This window comes from Ptychodera flava, unplaced genomic scaffold (genome assembly GCF_041260155.1).
Source record: "Ptychodera flava strain L36383 unplaced genomic scaffold, AS_Pfla_20210202 Scaffold_36__1_contigs__length_1797346_pilon, whole genome shotgun sequence".
Lineage (NCBI taxonomy): Eukaryota > Metazoa > Hemichordata > Enteropneusta > Ptychoderidae > Ptychodera > Ptychodera flava.
Genome location: NW_027248358.1, coordinates 1,353,941 through 1,378,290, shown reverse-complemented (window position 1 = coordinate 1,378,290; position 24,350 = coordinate 1,353,941). Strand labels below are relative to the sequence as shown.

Sequence of the window (24,350 nt, the reverse complement as noted above, 5' to 3'; positions counted from 1 at the left end):
CAATGGCAAGATCACCATTTTGCTGCCTGGCCAAGTGTTGGTGCTCGTGGTGGTAATAGTTTGAAATGGGATTAAACAATAATCAGCACCTAGAGACAGTATACCATGAGATTTTGCCCAGTTCACGACATGTATGCACGAGCGATAGCTTTTAGCAATAGCCGTTAACCTGACAGTACCTGTCATTGATATATTAATGTTATAAGTCAGCCTTTGACTTTTGACCTTTCTGAGTATGTGCGGAGTTTCTCCCGCCCGTTTTTGCTAGTACACAGTTACGGCTTCCATGCGATGTATTGCTAAGTGAATGTTGGTACTGTACATGTAGTGTACAGAAATCTTACTTTTTAGGAACTTACCAATAGCGAGTGTATATATATAGTGAACTAATAAAAACGAGTGGTATCCGTGAAAAGCTGTGGTTTATTGCTATTGTATCATAAAATAAATTGAAATTCTGGCATGGAACATCAAGAAAACATTTTTGTTCTTGGCGACAGCTCGCGCGTATACCAACGGTGCTGTACTGCGAATAAACAATGGCTAATTTTACGTGTCCGCATCAGAAGGGTATACACGAATTGAAATTTTTGTACAATGCGAGATATATGGCAAGAGCCGATAGGCGAGTGCTATATGCAGCGGGTTGTAACAAAATCGAGTGTATACCCTACTGCGTCGGGGGTTATTGCTATTATATTATATCAACTTGTGTGTCTTTGTTGTCTCACTTGGGTTTTTGATCAGTGTAAGCCCCAAATGCAGAAAACGGACGTCTGAGAGATCGAACGTCGAAAATTCAGCGCCCAAGGAAGAGCATTTTATAAGTTACGATTAAGTACACGCACACAGTATCCATCCTACGATAAATACGCATTACATTCATCAACATTGCATTTTATTCGCATACAATGCGACACCAAACTTGTTAAACTGCTGCAGACACACAAAATGGGTCAAGAGTTCAAATCAAAAGAAATTGTAACATTTTTTTTCGTAAATCTACATAATAACAATAGTCCTGGCTTTTTTGCATACTTAAAATAGGCTTGTCTATGGTGGACTGAGTTGTCACTGATAAAAATACGTTTAAAATTATTATTGTATTTTGTTTTTATGTCAAATAGTATTTAAAAAGCGATTTTTTAACAAACGAATTCGTGCGTAATAAGTGATATCGAAACAAAAACGAAAAACTATTGCAAATAAGACAAAATAAATTTGAAAAAAATTATTTTTTTGTTTCTTGAAAAGGAAAAAAATCAAACATTAGACATTGAAAACAAAAATTGTTTGTTTTATGATTTTATTTTGATTAAAAAAGCAGGAACATTTCATTTAACATTTTTTTAAGAAACACAAAAATAAAACCATAATTGAAATGAAAATATAAGATGATAAAGTAAACTTAAAATGAAAAACATTTCAATGAAATATAAACAAATAAATGTTAAATGTTAAATGAAAAAAAATCAAAGTGAAATTGAAAATAAAAATTGAAAGTAAAATGAAAATAAAAGTAAATTAAAAGTAAAAATAAATTAAATTCAAAGTAAAATGAAAACGAAATGAAATGTATTTCAACTATGGCCGACAGTTGTCATAGTAGACCAGCATCCTTTTCGGTTCCCATAGAGTTACACGCAGTCTAATGACAATCCTCGGCCGTCGTGTCACAATGCAAAAATTTATCAAAAAGAAAAAAATCAAAATTTGGCGATGGCCGAGGATTGTCATAGTATACCAGCATGCTTTTCGGAAGTAGATCCAAAATGGCGGCGATACGAACGCTTCCCTCGCATATAGGGGTAAAGTGGGCTTTGCGTGAGTTTACAAGAGCAGCTTAGCATATCATGTACCTAGACGAGGTCAGTGTGCTCGAAAATGCAGACCAAAGCAAGTTCTAGATTCCAAATCGACTGTTTTTGGTGGAGAAATCGCGCGCCGCAAGTTCGCGGCGCTAGCTGTGGTGGGAGACCGGTAACAGTACTATCAAACACACAGTCCTAGGCTGTTAATATACTGACAGGCCGATACATCCACAAAAAGTGGACATGACGACACTGAAACCCTTGGTGAGGTACTTGGATGTAATCTTTATTCACTGTGATTACGTTCAGATGCACTGACGACGGTGCATAATAAGATTACCATGCGAACTTTACCGAGTTTGTGTAAAACACAATCACTGCATCAGAAAAAAAAGATGTTTGATTCTTTTTTATCGGTTCCAATTAGTTCGGAGCAGGAACAATTTTGGATGTCGGACTTTATCAGGCATACAAAATATAATCAGAAACGGACATAATAATTTGATGTTTGGCATCATTGGTTTGGATTCTGGAAATACTTTTGAAGGTCAGATATGTATTGACCGACATCATATACCAGAAAAAGTCCGGTTTTTTTGTTGTTTTTTTTTCGGCCCTAATTTCATTCGGAGCAGGATCGAAGAATTTTGAGTGTGGAACTTTGTTGCGTGTCGACACATATGTAAAATTTAACAGAAGTGGACGTATTTTTTGTTTTCGGTCGTAATATTAAGTTGGATGGTGAACAGTTTTGGTTGTCTTACAGTCTATCGGCTATGGACAGACGTGAAACATACCTGGTAAAACACGTAGTTTTTGGCCGCAATGCGTTTTGAGCGGAAACAGTTCTGTATGTGGAAAACTGACTTATTGGACTAGGCGTGGAGATGTGTTACAAATTATTGTTACGGTTTATTTATGACAGGCGGGCGTAATCCTGGTTTTTGGAGAAGCCAACAACGTCACTGTGTAAATTACGCAACGTTGTGTCACTCAGGATGGATTATGCAAACAGCGATGCAAATGTATCCACGATGTTTACAAAAGTTTTCCCCATTGGACATTGGATAGCCACGTGCATTTGTTTTGATTTTAAAAATCGTGAATTACACTAAAAGTATTACTTATCTGGAACCAGCGACACATCTCTATGATTAGCCTAGAATCCTATTCGTCGGCTTGCCTCGTACCTCCGACCCAGGTACGGAGGCAAGGCGGACGAATAGGATTCTAGGCTACTCAATGATAGGCTTACTTTGAGGCGTATGCCCAAGAATTTTGAATATTCAACAGAAAAATGACCGATTTGGTATTTATTATCCTTAATTACCCTTATTGTCATGAAAATTACCTACCCTTTTGTCCCTCCCTGCGACATAGAATCCATCAGCTCGCCTACTCAGTCCCTCATAACTGTCGGCAACCCCTTAAAAATAATGACACAGTCCGCTGGGTGCTTCTGTGGCAGCATAGGGCCAAAACGAACCATAGACCCTGGCAATCGCTATTCACTTTCCTCGGGCACTCATAATAGAAAGAGCTGTCCACGGTACTGTGGCCAATTTGGACAAGTAAAACGTCTGCTGGTCATCAACACATCGAGTATTATGTCATGAAATCGGCAATCAAGAACTATTCCGTTTGAAGAAGACATATTCTGTGCAGCGAAACACAGTGAGACATCGGTAAGGTACATAATGTTATTTTGAACTATTTCATCATTGCTACATTGGATTGTCATTCGAATTCCAAATTTGGATAGACCATAGGGGTAGAGCCTTACCGATTCAAACGGAGCAACTTTGTTTCAAACAGGAGCAAAGTAAGTGTGGCGACAATGACACTGAACCTACGATATTGTATTCAGAAACTACTGTGTCCAAGGGCAGGCAAAGAGATTATGGAGTTGTGCATGGGTCTAGTGTCAAAATCTTCCAAATTGTAATTAATAATTCACGCTATAGATACATTAGGGTCTTTGGACGCTATAAATCCCGCGCAATTCCACTCAGTTTGGACAATGACATTGCTGGCCCCACGAAATACCAGCACGGAATCGACAACATTGTCTTACTCATTTACACGTTTGAAATTTACCCAGTTACTTATCGCCTGGAGATATTCTGCACAATACGCCAATGTTCTAATGTATTTCAACCACTTGTAATATTGAGCTGTCTAATCACAGTTTGTGGTCTAATATCGTTGTAATTTATTCATGGCGTGGGTTTGAAACAATAGTAGCATGCTACGCACGGCAAGTGATATAACGCTAGTCATTTGAGTTTGGAGTTTCAGTGTTTGGCACACACGGATTTCTCGATTGTGAAGTACAAGGCGTTTTACTCTAACTCACAATATCAATGTATGTATCGATTGCTGCATGTTTACTTATCATACAGAATAAATATACTTAAGTAGAACTTTCAACTCTCGAAAAAGTTTTTTCCTGATTCAGACGTATAATAGGCTTAAAACTTCGGCCATGGCCTGTGTTACACCGTAAGCCTCGTTCGTTAATTTTTGGCTTTCCTCTCGCCATTGCCCATAAATATAGAAATAACGGGCGATGCGATGACCGTTAACGTTTATTTATTGGCAAGGGCGAAAGAAAAGCCAAAAATAACGCGGGGGGCTTGTCGAGCCCGTTAATTTTGGTTTCACTCGCCCGCGCCCATTAATACACGCTAATGGTTAGCGTGGAGTCTGTTATTTCTATTATCAACAAACTCAATAAAACCGCCAAAATTTACGAAAATTTCCCACGCGAAAGACAACGCCCCCAGAACTTGTATTACACAAATGTGATGCATTCACTGAACAGTGTGTAGTGCAGAATGCGACGCAATGTCACGCACGCTGTAAAGATTTTGCAAATCCGGAGATTTTTTTTTGAAATAGTTTCAAAACGTGGCCCATAAATGCTCCATTTTTTGTGATAGAATATGATCACAATTTGCTTTAATCTGTAAAGTTACGATGCTGACGATATTCATATTCACAGGCACGTAAAAAAACAATTACTATAGAAATACGCGCTCACAATTAACGTTTACTTATGGGCGAGGGCGAGAGGAAAGCCAAAAATTAACGGGCGAGGCTTGCCGAGCCCGTTAATTTGGCTTTCCTCGATTGTCTCTCTTTTAAACTAAATCCTAAACCGTCGTTAGGTGATATTACAATATTACCTTACGAGAACACGTTTCCTTTCTTAAAACCTGCAGAAAATGTACTTATATCAAACTTTTCGGAATTTCCTTTTTTTATTACCACAGTTCATCCATTATCATAATATACAACGTATGGAATCATAATCTACGTGATGGAATTATTCAGTAGTGAATCAATAGTTATATCTAAACTTTTACATTGCACTCTCTGTCTGACATCAAGATTTTACACTTTTGAACTTTTGTTGATAATGAAGGATTTGATTTATTTATTTATTTCACTTTAAAGGATTACCCATTTACATGCTCAAATCGAGTTAAAATTACCCAATAAGGCTGTAATCTCCCATGGGGTCCTAATTAAACACACAGAATTAAAATCCAATAAGTGTTAAAAAAACAATGAAGTCAAATAGCAGACAAAATAAAAAAATAGATAAAATATATAAAAAAACCAAGAAACGACAAAGCAAAGAGAATAAAAAATAAAGTTCTATTTATCAATATTATCCCTAATAAAACATTTCAGCCGAGCTTTAAAAATTTCAACATTGTGGCTGCACCGAATATCATCGGGAAGTGAGTTCCAGAAACTTGAGGCACGCATAGAGAACGTCCTCTGGCCTGTTTGTGTACGGAATTGAGGGAGTAGCAATTTATGAGTTGCAGCAGAACGTGTCTGGTAACCATGAACATCATTTAAAGGCACAAATTTCTCAGAGAGATACGTTGGTGCAGTATTCAGAAGACAATTATAGGTTAAAACACATGTAAAATAAAAGATGCGTTGTTTAACGGAAAAAACATTGGCTGCTTCAAAGAGTGAATCGGTTGAGGTATTAAAATCAACATTGAAAAAACTCTCAGTGCTCTTTTCTGTAACTTATACACTTTCTCGATATTTTTTAAAGTTGTATTTCCCCAAACTACACAACAGTAATCAATAGCTGACTGAATTAAACCATAATACAGAACTTTTCTAAGATGACATGGAATGAATTTGAATAATCTTCGAAGTAAACCGATTCTCTTGCTCAGAGTGAGACATAAATCGTCAATATGTTTGTCCCAAGTAAGAACATTGTCCAATGTAACACCTAAAATCTTCTCAAATGAAACACAAGAGATATTACACTCATTAATGGCAATATCAAGTCTATCACCCATTGTATCTGCACATTTTAATTTTTGGCGAGATCCAACCAACATGGCTTTCGATTTGCCTTCATTAATGACCATGCCATTGTTAATTACCCAATCGTTCACTGAAGTGGCGTCGTTTTGGAGCGACTGATTAACATCGGCAACTGAAATGCCAGATGTAAGGAGAGTCTGGTCGTCGGCATACATGTCTAGGTTAGAATTACACAAAGTCAGTGGCAAATCATTAATGAAAATGGTAAAAAGCAGTGGACCTAATATTGATCCCTGAGGCACACCAACAGTAACTTTTTCAACGTCAGATATCTTACTCATGTGACAAAAAAATGAGAACGATCTGAGAGGAAAGAATCAAACCATTTTAACACATTTCCATGCAATCCATAAAGAGACAATTTCTTAAGTAGTACATCGTGGTTGACAAGATCGAATGCTTTAGAGAGGTCCAAAAACAAAACACCTGAAAGCCGACCACCATCAATGTTTTCAAGTAACTCATCACAAATACGTATCAATGCAGTTTGACAAGAGTGGTTCTTTCGAAAACCAGACTGAGTATCGTGAAGGACACCTTTATCAGATAAAAATTTATACAAAGTACTGTGAACATGACTTTCAATTACTTTAGAAATAGCTGGTAAAATAGAAATGGGTCTGTAATTGGACATTTCTGTTAAACTACCATTGCCTTTGTAAATAGGAACAACGCGTGCATTTTTAAATAAGTCTGGAAAAACTGCGTTGTCGATACCAATATTAAGTACTTTCGTAAGAGACTCAGAGATTACAGATGCACCAGCACGCAGCAACTTTGCATGGACATCATCAGTCCCTGTCGACTTCGAACTAAGTAAGGCTTTTTTGACAAAATCAACAGAGAGATGTGGAATCTTAAAGACTGAACCTCTGAGTTTGTCGTTGAGATGCTCAGACAATGAAGAAAAATCAGGATTGCAGTCTGCTGAAACATTCATCTTTCTTGAAATCTTAGAGAAATAACAGTTAAAAGCATCAGCAATAATGGCTGGATCTGTGACAAGAGTACCATCCACCTCAATCGGAGTATGTTTTTGATGCTTAGGTCTCAGGACATTGTTATAAATATGCCAAACTGCCTTCGGATTTGAACCTTTGTCCTTAATTTCGTCAATCAAGTAATCCCTCTTTGCCTTATTGATCATATGCACAAGTTTATTTCTGGCTAACCTGTACTGCGCAATTTTGGAAACATCCGATTTCGCTTGCCTTGAAAGATCATCCCTGTCATGCATAGCATTCAAAATATCTCTATTCATCCAGGCTGGTTGTTTACGTCGTTTAACACGTCTTTCAATAAAAGGAGCATGGATATCACATATTCTATTGAAAACATTAACCCAAAGCCTTGTAGCAACATTTACATTATCAGCCGCATCGATTAAATACCATGGAGCAAATGAAAGGTCACGAAGAAAAGGACCAAGCTCGAAATGAGTAAAGGAACGAAATTTAAGAGTGAGATGAGAGGAAACCGATAAATTGTTCTTTCTCTTATGAGTTAAAATGATGGGATAGTGATCAGAAAGCCCAATCTCAGGAACACATACATTCGAGACTAGTTCTCTGTTCGACACATAGATATGGTCAATACATGTTTGAGAAATATGTCTAGTTGGCTGGAGAATAAGTTGCTCAAAGTTCAAATTGATTAAAGACTTATATATATAGTGATTTTGACCATTTGATGTAAAAAGATCAATATTGAAATCTCCCAAAATGTAAAGTTCTTTACCAGTATAAAAACCTCTTTCTAAATTCACTTCAATGTTAATATCAATATCATGTGAGGTGTTAGGGGGTCTGTAAACACCCGCTACGAGAAAGGAGTTACAATTGGTGGGTTTAATTTCAAGCCACATGATTTCTAAATCAGAAGATTCTAAGTCAAACCGTCTCGTATACATTATGGTGGGTCTAATATAAGCTAGGATACCTCCGCCTTTCTTACCAATTCTGTCTTTTCTTTCAACTAAGTAATTTGTGATTGTAAAATCATCAGAGCTATCACTGGCATCGAGAAATGTTTCAGAAAAAAACATAACGTCGGTTGAAATTCGCTGATCGGTATTGAGATAATGAATGACCTGGTCCAGTATATTTGACAAGTGTTGAATGTTCCAGTATCCAAACCTTAAGCCTTTGTAAAACTTAGAAGAGCGTGGCGGAACGGCTGCAGAAATTGTGGCATTACCTTCCTCGCCTGTCTTCGGAAACGCATGCAGTGTTGAGATTTATGACCAATGAGTCCACAAAAGTCCAGCAGCGAATCGGTGTGCCATGTCTACAAACACGTTGAATGTGACCATATTCACCACAGTTAAAACACCGAACGACGCGTTGTTGATGGTTAACATCGTGAAAAACCTGCTTGTTCACAAATCTTGGCATATTGGACTGCTTTGACATGTGTCGTACGTATGGTGGTCCTGTATTTCTTCCTCTAAGGCGCGCGGTTTTCCTGGTGTAACAGAGGTTGATAAGGTTTGCATTTGAGAGAAGTCTGTCACAACCAGTGTACGTGAGGTGCACACCGTCACGAAGAAGCAAAGACGAATCGACTGATCCATCGCTGAATCGAAAGTTAGCGTCATTGTCAATAAATCTGACGGGAGAGTCTTCTTTAGAGCATATTTTAGCCAGTTCACCGTTGATTTGGTCTATTTTAGAGAGCAGTTGTGGATCGGAATCATCAATTCGTGGACAGATACTGAGCACCTTTACTTTGCCGCGACAAATTTTACTGAGGTCCATAAGTAGCTGATTATAGTCGGTTAAAATGTTGTCTACTGACTTCGATGAACTACAGTCATTACCTCCAATTTCCACAAAAACTTCGTTGAATGGGTCGTTGCACGAATAGTTAGCAGATATGAAATGGCGTAGCTGAAGTTTCTCAGTTGTTCGACGTCAAGATTGGGTATTTCCTCGAGGAAACGTTGCTTAAGGTCTCTTTCAACCTCGGTGGGATCGGGTGTAGTGGACTTTACCGCCATAGCAAGAGGTTAGATATTCACCACAACAATGACTGAGAACAATAGAAAGTTGAGGCAAGATGGAGACCAAATACGGAGCTAAGACTACCAAAGTTTTCCTTCAGTTGAAGTTGTAACAAGCCGAGAAAACGGAATAAAAGTCACCTGGTTTTGGTCCCGATGTCCTCAAGCATATCTTTTGCGAACGCATATCTTTTGCGGACTTTTATGACAAATGACAACCTCACATTGTCCTTAAAGGTACTATCACTGCGTTCAACTTATAAAATGTTCATAAAGCCGTGTAAACGGTGTAATGCATGCTCAAGGATACTTCGTCAAATATTTCAACTGTAAACGTGAAAATTTTGCGCTTCGGAGAAGAACACAACTTTCAAGACAATCGCTTTTTCCCAGCACTTTGACGGAAGAACTTATACATACTTATTCCATTTATGCTTGTATTCCAGAAAATTAAAAAAAACCGTCTGTTTTACGGAGTAATTTTCATTAAGTTCAACCACAAGGGAATAAATCTGCAGAACATGACAAGTCTTTTGACGCAGGAAGAACATGAACAAAAGTCACTTTGTGGAAAGGAAAGACCATTTGTTTGTGAAGAAAGTGGTAAGAGTTTTACACAGAATGAAGACATGAAATACCACACACTGAATCATGTTATAGAGCAGCAGTTTGTCTGCAAAGTATGCGGTAAAGACTTCAGCAGCAGAGTATCCCTCAAAATCCACGTCAGGATACATACAGGTGAAAAGCCGTACGTCTGCAAAGTATGTAGTAAGGGATTTACACAGAGTGGACATCTACAAAATCACACAAGGATACATACAAATGAAAAGCCATTTGTCTGCGAAGTGTGTGGTAAGGGATTCGCACAGAGTGGAAGTCTACAAAATCATACAAGGATACATACAAATGAAAAGCCATTTGTCTGCAAAGTGTGTGGGAAGCGTTTTGCAACAAGCGGACATCGAACAGCTCACATGAGGACACATACAAATGAAAAGCCGTTTGTCTGCGAAGTGTGTGGGAAGGATTTGCACAGAGTGGACATCTGAAAGATCACACCAGGATACATACAAATGAAAAGCCATTTGTCTGCAAAGTATGTGGGATGTGTTTTGCAACAAACAGATATCGAACATCTCACATGAGGACACATACAAATGAAAAGCCATTTGGCTATGAAGTGTGTGGGAAGGGATTTGCACGGAATGGAAGTCTAAAAGATCACATGAGGATACATACAAATGAAAAGCCATTCGTCTGCATAGAGTGTGGGAAGCGATTTGCATGGGCAGGAAATCTTAAAAATCACATCAGTACACATACAAAGGAAAAGCCATTTGTCTGTGTAGTGTGCGGGAAGGCTTTTGCTCGGAGTGAAAATCTAAAAAATCACATCAGGATACATACAAATGAAAAGCCATTTGTCTGCGAAGTGTGTGGTAAGGGTTGTACAAGAAAGGAAGATCTAAAGTTCACATCAGGACACATACAAATGAAAAGCCATTTATATGCGAAGTGTGTGGGAAGGGTTTTGTACGGGGATGGAATCTAAAGGTTCACATCAGGACACATACAAATGAATAGCCATTCGTTTCAAAGTGTGTGGCAAAAGCTATTCACACAGTGGAAGTCTCGCATATCATAAGACGACACACAAAGGAATGAACTATTTGTTTGAAAAATGTGTGGTAAGAAGTACCACTCATTCTTTGACTGAATTGATTCAAATGAAATGCCAGTTTCTGTGAAATCCTTGATTAGAAAATTACCTAGAATAGGTTTTTCCAACAAAGTTGATTCCACCCCCAAAAGAGGGGTATACATTTAGTAGCTTCAATGTTAGAGATACGCAGCGTACATTTCGTCTACATGCAATGTTGCGTCCGTTTTCTGTAATCTTTCATCAGTCATATCCTGTCAACTTTGACCTTCTTCTTAGAAACAGTTTTAAAAAATCCTATCATATAAATAGATCGGTATGACTTACTTTTCATTTGTCAACATGATGAAGAGATTTGCCTTATGTACGTTAGTCTGTCTGGATTGATGGAGGGATGGACGGACGAAGGGACGGACCACTGTACATATTAAACTGATTTTGGTATTGTGATGCCATATGTGGTGTAGATGTGTTGTCTTAAAATGAATCTGTCAGTCTCATAAATATATGCAAATGAGGGAGAAGAAAACGGAAAATGGCCAAAAATCAAGAAATTAGGCAACACTAATTTAGCTGTTGGTTTGAGCTCAATATTAGCTGCAGCTTTGTATTTTAAGTTATATTTTTCTATTTTGCCATATTTGTAAAAGAATCATCTTTCTTCTTCTCTCAAAAAATGGTCTGATTGCTTTCAAATTTGGTACACAGGTGAAATGGTGTAGGTCATTCATCCAAATTCAGGTTCTGCCTGTGTGAATGGTTTTATTGTGCTGTTTAATGCTGATATGTTATTTATATATATATTAATGATACAATTCTCGAAAATTTAAGGTAAATAGTATGTTAAATTAATCGACTTATATTGTATGTAACACTTGTAGGCCTACTGTAAAAAGCCCGATCAATTCAACCGGAAAAAACAATTACGATTTTATATCATCGAATTACTAGAAAATCAATAAAGCCGAAATAATTTGTGTGGAATTATTACAGATTTCCTTTTAATCGACAATGCATAAGTGATATGCTTACCATCTTGGATGATTGAAAAACATAAAGGCAACTATCCTGAAGACAACACTTAAACATATTCTGTACCGTACATAGTATTGTTCTCTGTAGGTTATCAAAAATCAAATGTTCAAAATACTTTGTCAAGATAAGTTGGTCGAATTAGAAAGTCCCAAATTCCACCTGTAGTCGGATTGGTAAGAATAAAATAAAATTAAGTTTTCTGGAAAACAGCGCGGTAGAATAAAAGGAGTTGTCAAATTGATAGCGTGTTATGGTAAATCTGGCCATATGATCTTTATAAGCATGGAATGTTTACTTTAGTCAGAATGCAATAAACTCTTGTTTACATTATTATAAGCGACAGTATCAATTGGTGCAAGCCGATGTTTATAGGTTGGGCATATATGGGAGGTTATATTTTGTAAAAATGTATGTATGTAATGTGTCTGTCTGTCTGTCTGCATGTATGTATGTATGTATGTATGTATGTATGTATGTATGTATGTATGTATGTGTGTGTGTATGTATGTATGTATGTATGTATGTAGTCTATGTATGTTGTATGTATGTATGTATGTATGTATGTATGTATGTATGTAGTATGTATGTATGTATGTATGTATGTATGTATGTATGTATGTATGTATGTATGTCCTTGCAACTTGGAAACCAAAGATTCAGGTTGCCGTGAAATTGCGGTATACAGCACAATCATAAAAAGATTTATAGGTGAATAGATTTTTGTGGATTTGGTGTGATCTCCAAAATGAATGGTTATTTGCATATTTAATGAATTAAACCATTAGACTTATACTGTAAATGTACTTCACCAAATTTGATGAAACCACCCAGGTACTCAAACTTTTTTATATTCTTCCTAATAGTATGGTGGACGTGGCTTACCTAATTTAAGCGAATTTGCATATTACTTAATAAACTTCTCTCATTTGTCTCTATCAGTATTGAGTGTACCGATTTCGACTAGACAACCGCTAAATATTGATCGTACATAGGTCTGCTGATGTTTTATGTTTATGACTAGGACATTCTTATCATGAGATCATTTGTATATTTAGTAAATTTGATTAATTAGCTAGGATATATTAATATTTAGGTCACAGATTTTGAGCGCACCTCTACTATCGTTTGATCCTACATGTTCATTATGTAATAAGTAATTACAAGTGCATATTTAAAGGGACAAAGTCGGCCATTTTTCATGAATTTTGTTTCATGTGAGATACTAGTTATGTTGCTTCACATGTTGAAATATACTGAATGAATGGGTGACCATGCATATATTCAACCCCGGTTTTAGACAAAGTAAATGAAACCATCGCGAAAATGAATTAAAGGTCATGACCATTAATTCATTTTCACGATGGTTTTATTGACTTTGTCTAAAACCGAGGTCGAATATCTTCATGGTCATCCATTCATTCAGTATCTTTCAACATGTCAAACAATATAAGTATTATCTCGCATCAAACAAAATTCCTGAAAAATGGCCGACGTTGTCCCTTTAATGAATTTCTCTAATTATGCTCGTTATCAATAGTAGCTCACGAATTTTGGTGTGACCTTAGTTATATATTGATCATACCTGGTGTTAGTTGTAGGAAAAGTTCAGCTGAAAAATACAACATTGATAAATGACGTGTGTTTACCTCAAACATATGATAATACGCTGTTTTCAATCGCGACCGAAGTCACAACATACGGCATCCAGTCACCTAGTGGAGAAGCAACAGACAGACTGCTGGGCCATATCCCAACCCTCAAAAATACTATTTTGCAAATTGAACGTTCAAAACAAGGATAGCTAGTGGTTCATTGTCATGTTATGACCGGCCTTCTACCTAGCTGAGTCGATGGTGGCGCTCATCAGCTTGCACTAGCGACTGTCTTCGTGCTTTCCACGTTTTAACGAGGCAACAAGTTTATCATTGTTCAATCTTACTTTCGCTGAGCTGTCAAGAATAGGAATCACACGCCTTTTAGCTAATAGCTTATTCAGCATTGCTCTCATTCGTAGCGAAAATTCGTCTTCAATACTGACCGAAGTTCCCTTCAACTTAAACATTTCTTAGTTGGTCCTCGTCTTTGAAGAATGTAAACGTTGCAACAACCATGTACTCGTTCAAATACTATGTCCTTTGCGATACCTAGTTTTTCCCTGATTAAGGTAGCTTTCCACCTTTGCGACGACCTATTTTCAAACGTGAATTTTGCCATCAAGATGTGTACTTTACCCAAGTATTATATATCACCTGAAAGCTATTTCTATGAATTTTTTTGTTTTATCGAGAAAATTAGTGTGCGATGAATTTTTTTGAAGATCTTAGTGAAAGTGTAAAGAAAATGGGTGGTCTCACGTAAAAAAGTTTAAGTCTGAGCGGATAGGGGCTATTGTTTAGGTGTTAACGGGCAATTGGTCTTCAGAATACTGGCTACAAAACCGTGTCTCAGATTTTTGAAAAAGGCCTTAGTTTTTTCACATCGTTGAGTCAAAGTCAAAGTTTATCCACCGATTAGTCTTACAATGCCGCTAATTAAGCAGCAATAACTCGACTTTAAAAATCTTCAAAAAAAAACTGAGACACGGTTTTGGAGACAACCTACTCGACAAACGTCTGTGAAAAATCTGGTGAACTTCCGTTCACGCGTTCTCGAGTTACACTCTTTTGAACGTGCTGCAATGTGACAAAATGCCGAACTGAGAAAAAGGCGATTTAGTAAATTGGTTCGGGTTTTTCCTTTTGAATGGCAATAAACAATGTACTCAATCGACAAAACACTAAAACCAGATAGTGAAATCAAAGTGTTCAACTTCAACAGTACATTCACTCATTGAAATCAGTGTCAACGGTCGAAATGAGGCTAAAATGGGTGAATTTTGGGAGCGTTGTACTCTTTTTAGAGCGCAATCTACACAGTAGCTGATGAGTAAATAAACTTGGGGAGTGCCAGGGAAGGGATTATGCATAATCTGTTGACTGATTAGTTGTAAGGTTTAAATAGAGTATTAACTGTTCGACCTAACTGTCGGAACTGCTACGGCATCTCGATGCCGTCTACACGAGGACTTATTACCTCCATGACAAGCGTACACTGTAGTGTAAGTTTATGGCAGCATTCGATGCGACCTCGGAACGACTCACGCTGCGGAATGAAAGCGAGCCCGATGAGTGATATAGAGAAAAGAATATTGGCTGACAACAAAAATATCTGCGTTTGTATGTGGATGTACATTTGCGGTGTCTGTGATCATGGAGATAAAAAGAACAGCTCCATGCTGTGATCCATTACGGTTAGAGTAACCGAGGATTCTAGTAAGCAGCCATTTTTTAGATCTTCACGCGCCTTGAAAACCGATTAACACTAATCAAACTACGAGAATTTCTGAGACAATAGTTCGTCCTCACTCTGTACAGCATTTCTGTGGGTGAAGACCGTTTCTGGAGTCATTTATGCTAAGATGAGCCAATCGCCTGTCGGCGGCATAAGTCAAAGGAGAGAAGTTGAGAAACATGAACATAGCAGCGCAAATTGCATGCATAGACCGCTCGTCAAGCGTCATACGTCACAGATAGATAACTCTCTGCTGTCGTTCGTATCCAACATGAGTAACATCGATTCCACCCGTCTTCATTACATGTAAATTTCAGGATTAGGATGGTGTTTTGCACTGTATTCAAGTAGTTAGCCCGTAAGCGTCTCATTCAATGGTTTACCGACCAATGATGACATGTTGATGAAAACTCAGGGCGATTACGTTATTACGTTGTGACGGTCAAATTCATATTGAAATTTGTCTTCGGTCCTGCAGCATTTTGGCTACTAACAATGTTGTCGTGTCCATTCCCATAAAATCATTTGATTCACATTCGTCCGGTGTACGATGAACATTTGTTAGTCGACGTATTACCTTGTCAAGGTCGGTAACGAAATGGGACAAGGAAAAACGGGACCGCGGGATTGAAACGACTTCGACATTTCAGTTCACTGCCGTTGTGCCAAAACGTCTGCAAACCAAAGCCGCTATTGTTTTGTGGCGCGTGATTTCTGCATTGCTACGTATTTTGCCTTCGGAAAATTTCCTGTCGATGTCTTGAAGCCCATTCAATTTGTTTCCACCTTGTATTTTCTAATCCCAAGTAGTTCAAGAGCCGCGGTTTCTGATATTTCATTTTTATTCATAAATTGTTCAACTCACTCAGTATTCTCATCGAACGGACAATGTCGGGTTTCTAGACCTTTTGGCGCAAAGTCGTTTCGGCCGCACAATTTCCGACGCCAATACGTTTAGGCAACGCGACCAAAGACGTTTCGGCACTACCTGTTGGGGAAGAACTCGTGCCAAATGTTACAAATCAAAACACTGAGAAGTATAGTGTCAGCATTCACATGCTTTAAAGTTTGTGAGAACATGGTGAAAAACCGTGAGGAAAGAGTTTCATATCATTTTCGATAGCAATAGCCGCCGACACTGTCAAAGTTTGAAAAGCGGCGCCTAAACGGCACTGTAAAAGTCATACTGGTCAGAACGCAAAGGTCACTCTTATGAATATGACTGGTCTGTCAGTTACTTATAAGTTTGAAGGGAAAAAAACAAATCGTAACGGGGGTGTCGAATGTCTTGGGGCCAAAAGAAGCCGAAACTTCGGCCGAAAGAGGCCGAATGTTGCTTGAATGTTGAAGATGTGAAGGGTGTCTGTTGCGGTATTCAAGTGTTCCCGCTGTCACTGAGGCCGCCAGTGGAACGTACCATTTATGTATACGGGACAGCCTCTTCAAAGATGTTTAACATTACGAAACTTATCCACCACTCCTGGTGCTTTTACAAAAGCACAAAAATGTCCCAGATAAAACATTTAGTGTGTGGGCCATTTTTGTAATCTAAATTGTACCGTCAACAATGTCATAAGTCTGACCTTGTCCGATTGTGTCGATAAATTATGATCTTTTGGGAGCGGCCACCCCTATGAGAAAAACGGTAAGACCCACCTTTCGCCAGGTACACTCTATGGTCTTGACCCACGCAGTGAACGGTAGGTGTTAATGGGATTTTCACAGCGGATGTTGTCTAAGTGCATGTGAATACTGTGACGCTGCTTGCTTAGCGTAATCCTTGTCAATCAAGACTTAACGGTAGTCTCAAATGCCAAAATGTACACCTGTGCCTCTCGTACATTTTTATTCCATATTTTATTTCACCCAAAAACAGGAACTTCACGACCAAGATATTCTACACACAAGGAAGATCAATATTATAGGAATACTTTTCAGGGATAAAGAAAAATCGTGTTTTTATCTCAAAATACCAAAACAAAGGCAGAAAGCTACCTTAAATCTTTCTCGTGTTCTCGGTCGCATCCAAGTTCTTTGGGGACGGGGGGGGCTGGGGTTGGTGGGGGTCTTGTGCAATGCCTTGGCCAACAAGGTTTTAATCTCCCACTTTTATCATCAATGTTATAAGCCTGCTCTCCTAATGTTTTCACTTCTTTCTTCATTTCTGCCAGTTCTTCCCTACGCTCTTTCATTCCTTCCAACGAATGTTCAACATTCTCAATTCAATGCACATTTGAAAAAGTAGTGTGACGGGTGGCATGCAAAGTGTCTTCAATGTTACTTATAGCTTGTACGGTTTTCTAGTCTATTTGCATTATTCAAGTATAATATTGAGATTCAGCCAACAAATCGGATAATAGTTTCCGAGACGCTACACATTGGGCCCTTAAGTTGTTTGGAGTGGCTCTTTATTTCAGACGAATTTAGAATCGTACCTAGTATTTTTTTGACATCGAAGTTGCCTGTGAATGGGTATCAGGTCCGGGATTTGGTTTGACGTTGCCACTCATAAACAGGAGCATGGGAAGGAGACGAACAGACGCAATTTCTCCTTGGGTAATTAGTATACAAAAGCGTACGTAAAACAAAGGGCCACATTGTTGACTGCAGGTACCTGGTGACACAACCAATTCTTGCTCGATACGCCCCCAATGAGATGCCCATTATTGAATTTGTTGACGAATCACATATCGAAGAACTGGTAATGATGAAAAAATACGTTGCTTCCACATGAGGTAAAATGACGGAGGATAGGCAATATGAAAAAAATGCTGCAACAGAGGCGGGAAAAAATATCTGCTATACCCGTGTCCTTCAGCCCCCCCCCCCCGAAATCAATTGGTCCCCCCTTACAGGCAAGAGTTAAAGGTTGCATAATAGTGACGGTTCAACCAGAGGAAATATCAGAGTATCGGGTTTTGTTTCACTGCTTCACGTTGTTTTCCCTCGCTGTAGCATATGTTCATGGCGTAATTTGCACAAAGCGAAAGCTTACACAACTTTTTGTTCAAGTTGTCCGAAAATCATATAACATGTAATCCTCCTGTCTAACACTCATGCCGCCCTTGTCTAGGATCTCGCCGTCGTCTTTTGACCTGCACCCATACTCCATAATTATAGGCGAAAGCCAAAAGACGACGTCGAGACCCTAGATAATACTGCGCCCAGGCTTGGCATTCACACAGATCGAATGTCTGCGTCGCGTCGCGTTTACAGTGGACGTTGTGTATATTTACTGCTCTGTTCCCGCCCATGAGTCTGTGTTCGCGCCCTTAGCAAACGATTTTTTTTTGCATTCTTCCTTAACAAAAATGTGCTTGGGATGGCAGGAGACAACGATGTCATAATATTTGTAAATAGATGGAGACACGGAGTGATACAACCTTGAGGAATACTTTACGTCTGAATGTCTAAAGGCTTGCGAAATGGTCGTGGACACTGATCACGAACTTGGGAATTAAAAGCTTTAATATTTAAATGCATGTAGATATGTCATCGTTCAGTCTATGTGATTCGGCTTTGCCTTACTAATATAATGCAACAAGGACATACATACACCGTACGGGTTCGACGCAAAATTAATCTATCTGCATCAGATATAGGCCCCGGATGTAGGCACAGCCATACAGTGCGACACATAGGGGCACTGTCTTTTGTAAATGAAAATAGGCGAGTGTCACATAGTTTTAAAACTTATACAGCTCGTACGGACGTTTTCGATAGCTGACCAGCTAGACAAACAACAACAAATGTACAGTTCTCTACCATGTGCGGAGTAAAGTGTTGCACATTAGATAATCAGTTGGAACACAACACTTGTACATATATTTAAATGTTTATGCATCTTGAACTGAGTGTAGTTCATGTGAAAAATTTGTTTGACACGAAAACTTCTAATGGAGATTATAGAAAATCAAAAATATCTCGTATTTGAAATAGAGTCGACTTAACTAAACATCAAGAAAACCTCAACACAGATAAGAGGAATGACGTAATGACAAAACTTGTCTATACAACGACCTTCAGTCCGTATATTAGAACCAGCATAATCAAACAATGCTTATCAAGAAACTGTAAATAATAGATAGAGGGCGATCAAACACTCGCCACAGTTTTTTCCAGAAAAAAACGATCATGTCATATATAAAAGGAATAATAACATAAAAGACATCCTCGTTCAAGCAAAAAAATCAAACACGAACGAACACAAACGGTATAAGTAACAAACCACACAACAATCAGACCACAACGTAACGATTCTAGCGTCTCTTTTTGATGAGCAGTGGGGACCATTAAACTAAACATGTGGGAAAACGAAATTATCCGAGCGACTGATGAAGGGACCCCCCTATTTCGGTTCTGAAACATCGTTAAGACGAATCACTCTATCATAAAACCGATTTTCCGGGTGGGGCCTGGTCACATGTCCAGGGTCAAAGCACTATAGATTCATCAGTGTCTTACCATGTTCCCTGTTCATATGAAACCTCATTGATCCACTCACTATATCGTATATCCCTAACAACGATATAAACAATGTGAGAAGAAGCCTTCATTGTTTTTATATCAATAGCATTCCCTAAAATCTATTTGGCCAAAGAACCATTGCGTATCTGACACAGTCTTAAAATTGCGCCCAAAGGGCGCCCTGAAAATAAAAAAATTGTGTTACAGAAAATAACTTTTGATGGATTTTTTTTTCTTTCAGCTAAGTGAGCCATCTTTTTTCCTAAGCCCCCTCTGGCTGATTTTTTTCATTGACATTCGCTGAGAATATTTTTTTAATCTTCTAGACCCCAGGATATCAAATGGCCCAGCCCTAAGCTAGGCTGGGCTCGAGTTGGCCTTTGTGTACGTTATGTCCACGATCGCGCTTGAAACACTTAAATTTCCGTGCAGTGCCGTTTTTATCCCCTGTCGATTTTATCATCGCTCATGGGTGGACGACCCTACTTGGTTTCTAGTCATAACGCAGCCCAGATGTCTGCTGCCAGAACCAGAAGCCACTTTCTGTCAGTCGTTTAAATATTCTTGTGTGGCATACGTTATTGAGTCGCATCTCAACATAGCTTGCATTTTTCACAGGCTATATATTTAGATTTATAAAACGCGATGCAAAAATTTAATATTTCTTGCATGGAAAGCGGTAGCACGGACATTACCTTAGATTTTTTTTCAAAATGACGCTGCCCGAAAATAATGACCGTTCAAAAGTCTTTGAAACTAAGTGACACTCGCCCATTTTCATGCATAAAAGACAGTGCCCCCATGTGTGTCGCAGTCCATATCAATAGTAATAAACGTATAATTGTCATTTAACTTTTGAACTTTCAAAGAATACTTTTTAACCTGAACAAATATTACTAGAGGGACTGTGATAGAGGGACTGTGGTTTTTGTATAAGAAAATTAATTCATTGTTTTCTCACACGCTGTCATGAATGGCAAATCAACATCTTTTGTGAAATCCCAAATCATGTTTCGGAAAACACGTGCACGTTTTACCTCCGCCTTCAAGAAAAGTACATTTCAATCAATTATCAAACATACCAGATGTACATTATAATTTTGTTTTGTCGGGGAAAATTGTTAACAGTTTGCCTCATAGACGCCCATGTATTATAATTTTTTTATATTTTTTGATGAAGCACTATATAAGCCACATCATGAATCCTGCAAACAAAATTGTGACCATTCCCAAAAGGCATGAGTGATATTTCACAGCCCTTCAAAATGTCCTCACGAAAAAATAGTTTTCGTCAAAAAATCCAAAAAACAACAAACAAAAACACCGTCCCCCGTAATTTCTGTCCATTCCCTAATCTGAAAGTTTGACTTTGAAAAGTTTACATTTTTAACTGTCTGTCATACGGACGTCAAATTTTCTGTTTTGGTTAGATATGTAGGCGTCATTTTTCCGGGCTTAAAATGTATCATTACAGTAATTAATATAGTCATGGGCAGATTTTCACCCTTTTAAAACCTTTAAAACTTCTTAAAACCATAACATATTTTAGTAAAGATTCGAAATTCAACATTGCTTTATTTAGATTACCGCTGCTGCTTATACAACAATAACAGGAGCTAGGATTTTATGACGAGTGTCGAAATTGGCGACAAAAAAGAAATCAACAGAGTCAGCTGGCTATGTCATTTCAGCGAAGCATTGTTTGATTCTCTGCGCATGTGCGCGGATGAGATCAGCAGGGGATACAAACAGCAGTGCACCCGTATGCTGATCCAGCCATGGTTGTTTGGCAGCTGTTGTTAGAAAGGATCACCTCGGAAATCGTACCTGGAAATGCACAGAAGATCAATCTTGACGCAAAGAGGATAGCAGGTATGAATTTAGAGATGTAGTGGGAGCCATCGATGCTCGTTTATTGAACCACGGTCCCTCCACTGTGATTGAACGAACTGTACCTCTTTGTACGGGAAATTCATCTCCCTCACTCAGCGACAATTTTGTTCACGAACTTCCTCGTCTCTAAAGATTATTACAGAGACATTCGCCGTGTATCCGAACCACAAGCAACTATGAGCATGGATCTTTTGTTTACATCCACGCTGTGTGTCGAACCAACCGAAACGGGCCATATCCATCCAACTTTGATCAAAGTAAGATTTGCGGAAAGACACTCTACCCGTGATTGTGTACAGTGTATTAAGAAACCAATGCTAGGTCAGGTTAAAACGTTAAGGGTCATTGGTTATGTAAGAGGGATAGTATTGTGTGTGATTTAAGGGGGGGGGGGGAACTTTTGATGTCGAGGTAGGAGGGGGCTTGAAAGAGTTAAAGAAAACGATTAATAAGGGTTGCCTTGACAAATGATCAAGCCGAAGCTAAGGATGACAGAAAAGTAAAGATTGCAATCAGATATGAAGCCATTATGCACGGACAGGTATTGTAAGTCTTTGCTCAAAATTTTCCGCTCGGCCTGTTGAAGTCACATTTACAAAATCTTTACTCCCGTACAAAGAATATACACAAAAGAGAGCTTATCGGGTAAGATAGTGACGACTCTCTGTGTGTATGTGTGTCTGTCTGTCTGCCTGTCTGTCTGTCTGTCTGTTTTCCTGTCTGTCTGTATGTCTGTCTGTCTGTGTGTATGTATGTATGTATGTATGTATGTATGTATGTATGTGTGTATGTGTGTGTGTTGTGTGTGTGTGTGTGTGTGTGTGTGTGTGTGTGTGTGTATGTATGTATGTATGTATGTATGTATGTATGTATGTATGTATGTATGTATGTATGTATGTATGTATGTATGTATGTATGTATGTATGTATGTATGTATGTATGTATGTATGTATGTATGTATGTATGTATGTATGTATGTATGTATGTATGCATGCAAGTACATCCTTGTGTGAACATGAGGGAGAGTGGGCAATGCGAAACTTATCTGAATATGGTTCCTGCTATATCACATGATGAAAGCACCAAGCTTTGGGCTTTTTCCCATTTTTCAAATATGTGAAGTTGGTGAAGCCTAACTCCAACTGCTACAAGAGAAGCGACCAAACTTGCGCACTGTAAAAGTCAGCCTTGGTGAACTTAACCTTTAAGCGGAAGCTGTATCGTTATTCTCAGAATCATTTTCACCTGAACCCTTTACACTGAGGATGAGGAAGACCCTAACTTTGTGCAGATTCAAAAGTGGACCGTTAAAATGAAATTTATTTGAACTCAATGCCTCTCTGACACATATATTCAATGTCCTTATAATGATGCAAGTGACCTATATCTGTTGGGGTTAATCTGGATTAGTCTTCTTGTTTTTTGGTCTTTAGTCCCCACGGACACCATCAGGGGACTTATAGGTTTGGTCATGTCCGTGCATCTGTCCGTGCGTCCGTCCGTTCACGCACATATCGCAGAGATGCCTGGAGTGATTTCTACAAACTTGGTACAAGCATTACTTCATATCTCATACATATGAACGTCGATTCGTTTTGTCATACGGTCCAATATGGCCGCCATCGGCCATTTTATTACGATTTTTTCATGTACACAGCCATAACTCAGACATGTTTCAACCAATTTTATTCAAAGTTGGTACAAGGACATTGACCTATGTCATACATATGCATGTCAATTTGTTTTATGATACAATCAAAAATGGCTGCCATGCGGCCATTTTGTTACGATTTTTTCATGTATGGAGCCGTAACTCAGGCATATCTCAACTGATCTTATTCAAAGTTTGTACAAGGACATTAACCTATGTTATACACATAAACGCCAATTTGTTTCATGATATGATCAAATATGGCCACACGGCAGCCATTTTGTTACAATTTTTTCATGTCCTCAGCCAAAACTCAGGCACGTCTCGACCAATTTTAGTCAAACTTGGTACAAGGACATTGACCTATGTCATACATATGCACATTGATTTGTGTTGTGATACGATCCTATATGGCCGCCTTGCGGCCATTTTGTTACGATTTTTCATGTATGGAGCCATAACTCAGACATGTTTCAACCGATTTTATTCAAAGTTGGTACAAGGACATTGAACTATGTCATACATATGCACGTCAATGTGTTTCACAATATGATCCAATATTGCCACATGGCGGCCACTTTATTAAATTTTTTTCATGTCCTAGCCGTAACACATTCACGTCTCAACCAATTTATTCAAAGTTGGTACAAGGACATTTACCTTCGTCATGCATATGAACATTGACTTGTTTTACGATAACATTGAATATAGTTGCATGGTGGCCATTTCGTTACGATTTTTCCATGTCGAGAGCCATAACTCTGGCAAATCTCAACGGATTTTATTCAAAGTTGGTACATGGACATTGACTTAAGTCATACATATCTATATCGATTTTTAGACAGTAAGATCAAATACGGCTGCGTGGCGGCGATTTTGTTTCAATGTTTTAATGTACAGTGGCATGACTAGACAGATTTCGACCAGTATAATTCAAAGTTGGTACAAGGACATTGAGCTATTTCATACATATGCAAGTCAATTTGTTTAACGGCATGTAGCAGTATCATGTCAATTACTGAAGTTCCATAATTAGGCTGATATGTCAAGAATTACTGCATCAAATTTCATGAAACTTGGTACAGATGTTAAGCTCACATTGCTTTAACAGTGAAAAAGACATTTATTAATGTC

At 38.4% G+C, this 24,350-nt stretch overlaps 1 protein-coding gene across 1 annotated transcript in view; it reads left to right on the top strand.

Annotated features, from left to right (window-relative positions):
• The first annotated feature begins 3,275 nt into the window (after window positions 1-3,275).
• The window catches only part of LOC139127770 (gastrula zinc finger protein XlCGF57.1-like), a 305,983-nt gene continuing 284,908 nt past the window's right edge, over window positions 3,276-24,350 (top strand). Inside the window, 1 exon segment of the mRNA XM_070693652.1 lies at window positions 3,276-3,496. The gene's annotated coding sequence lies outside the window, so the exon portion shown is untranslated.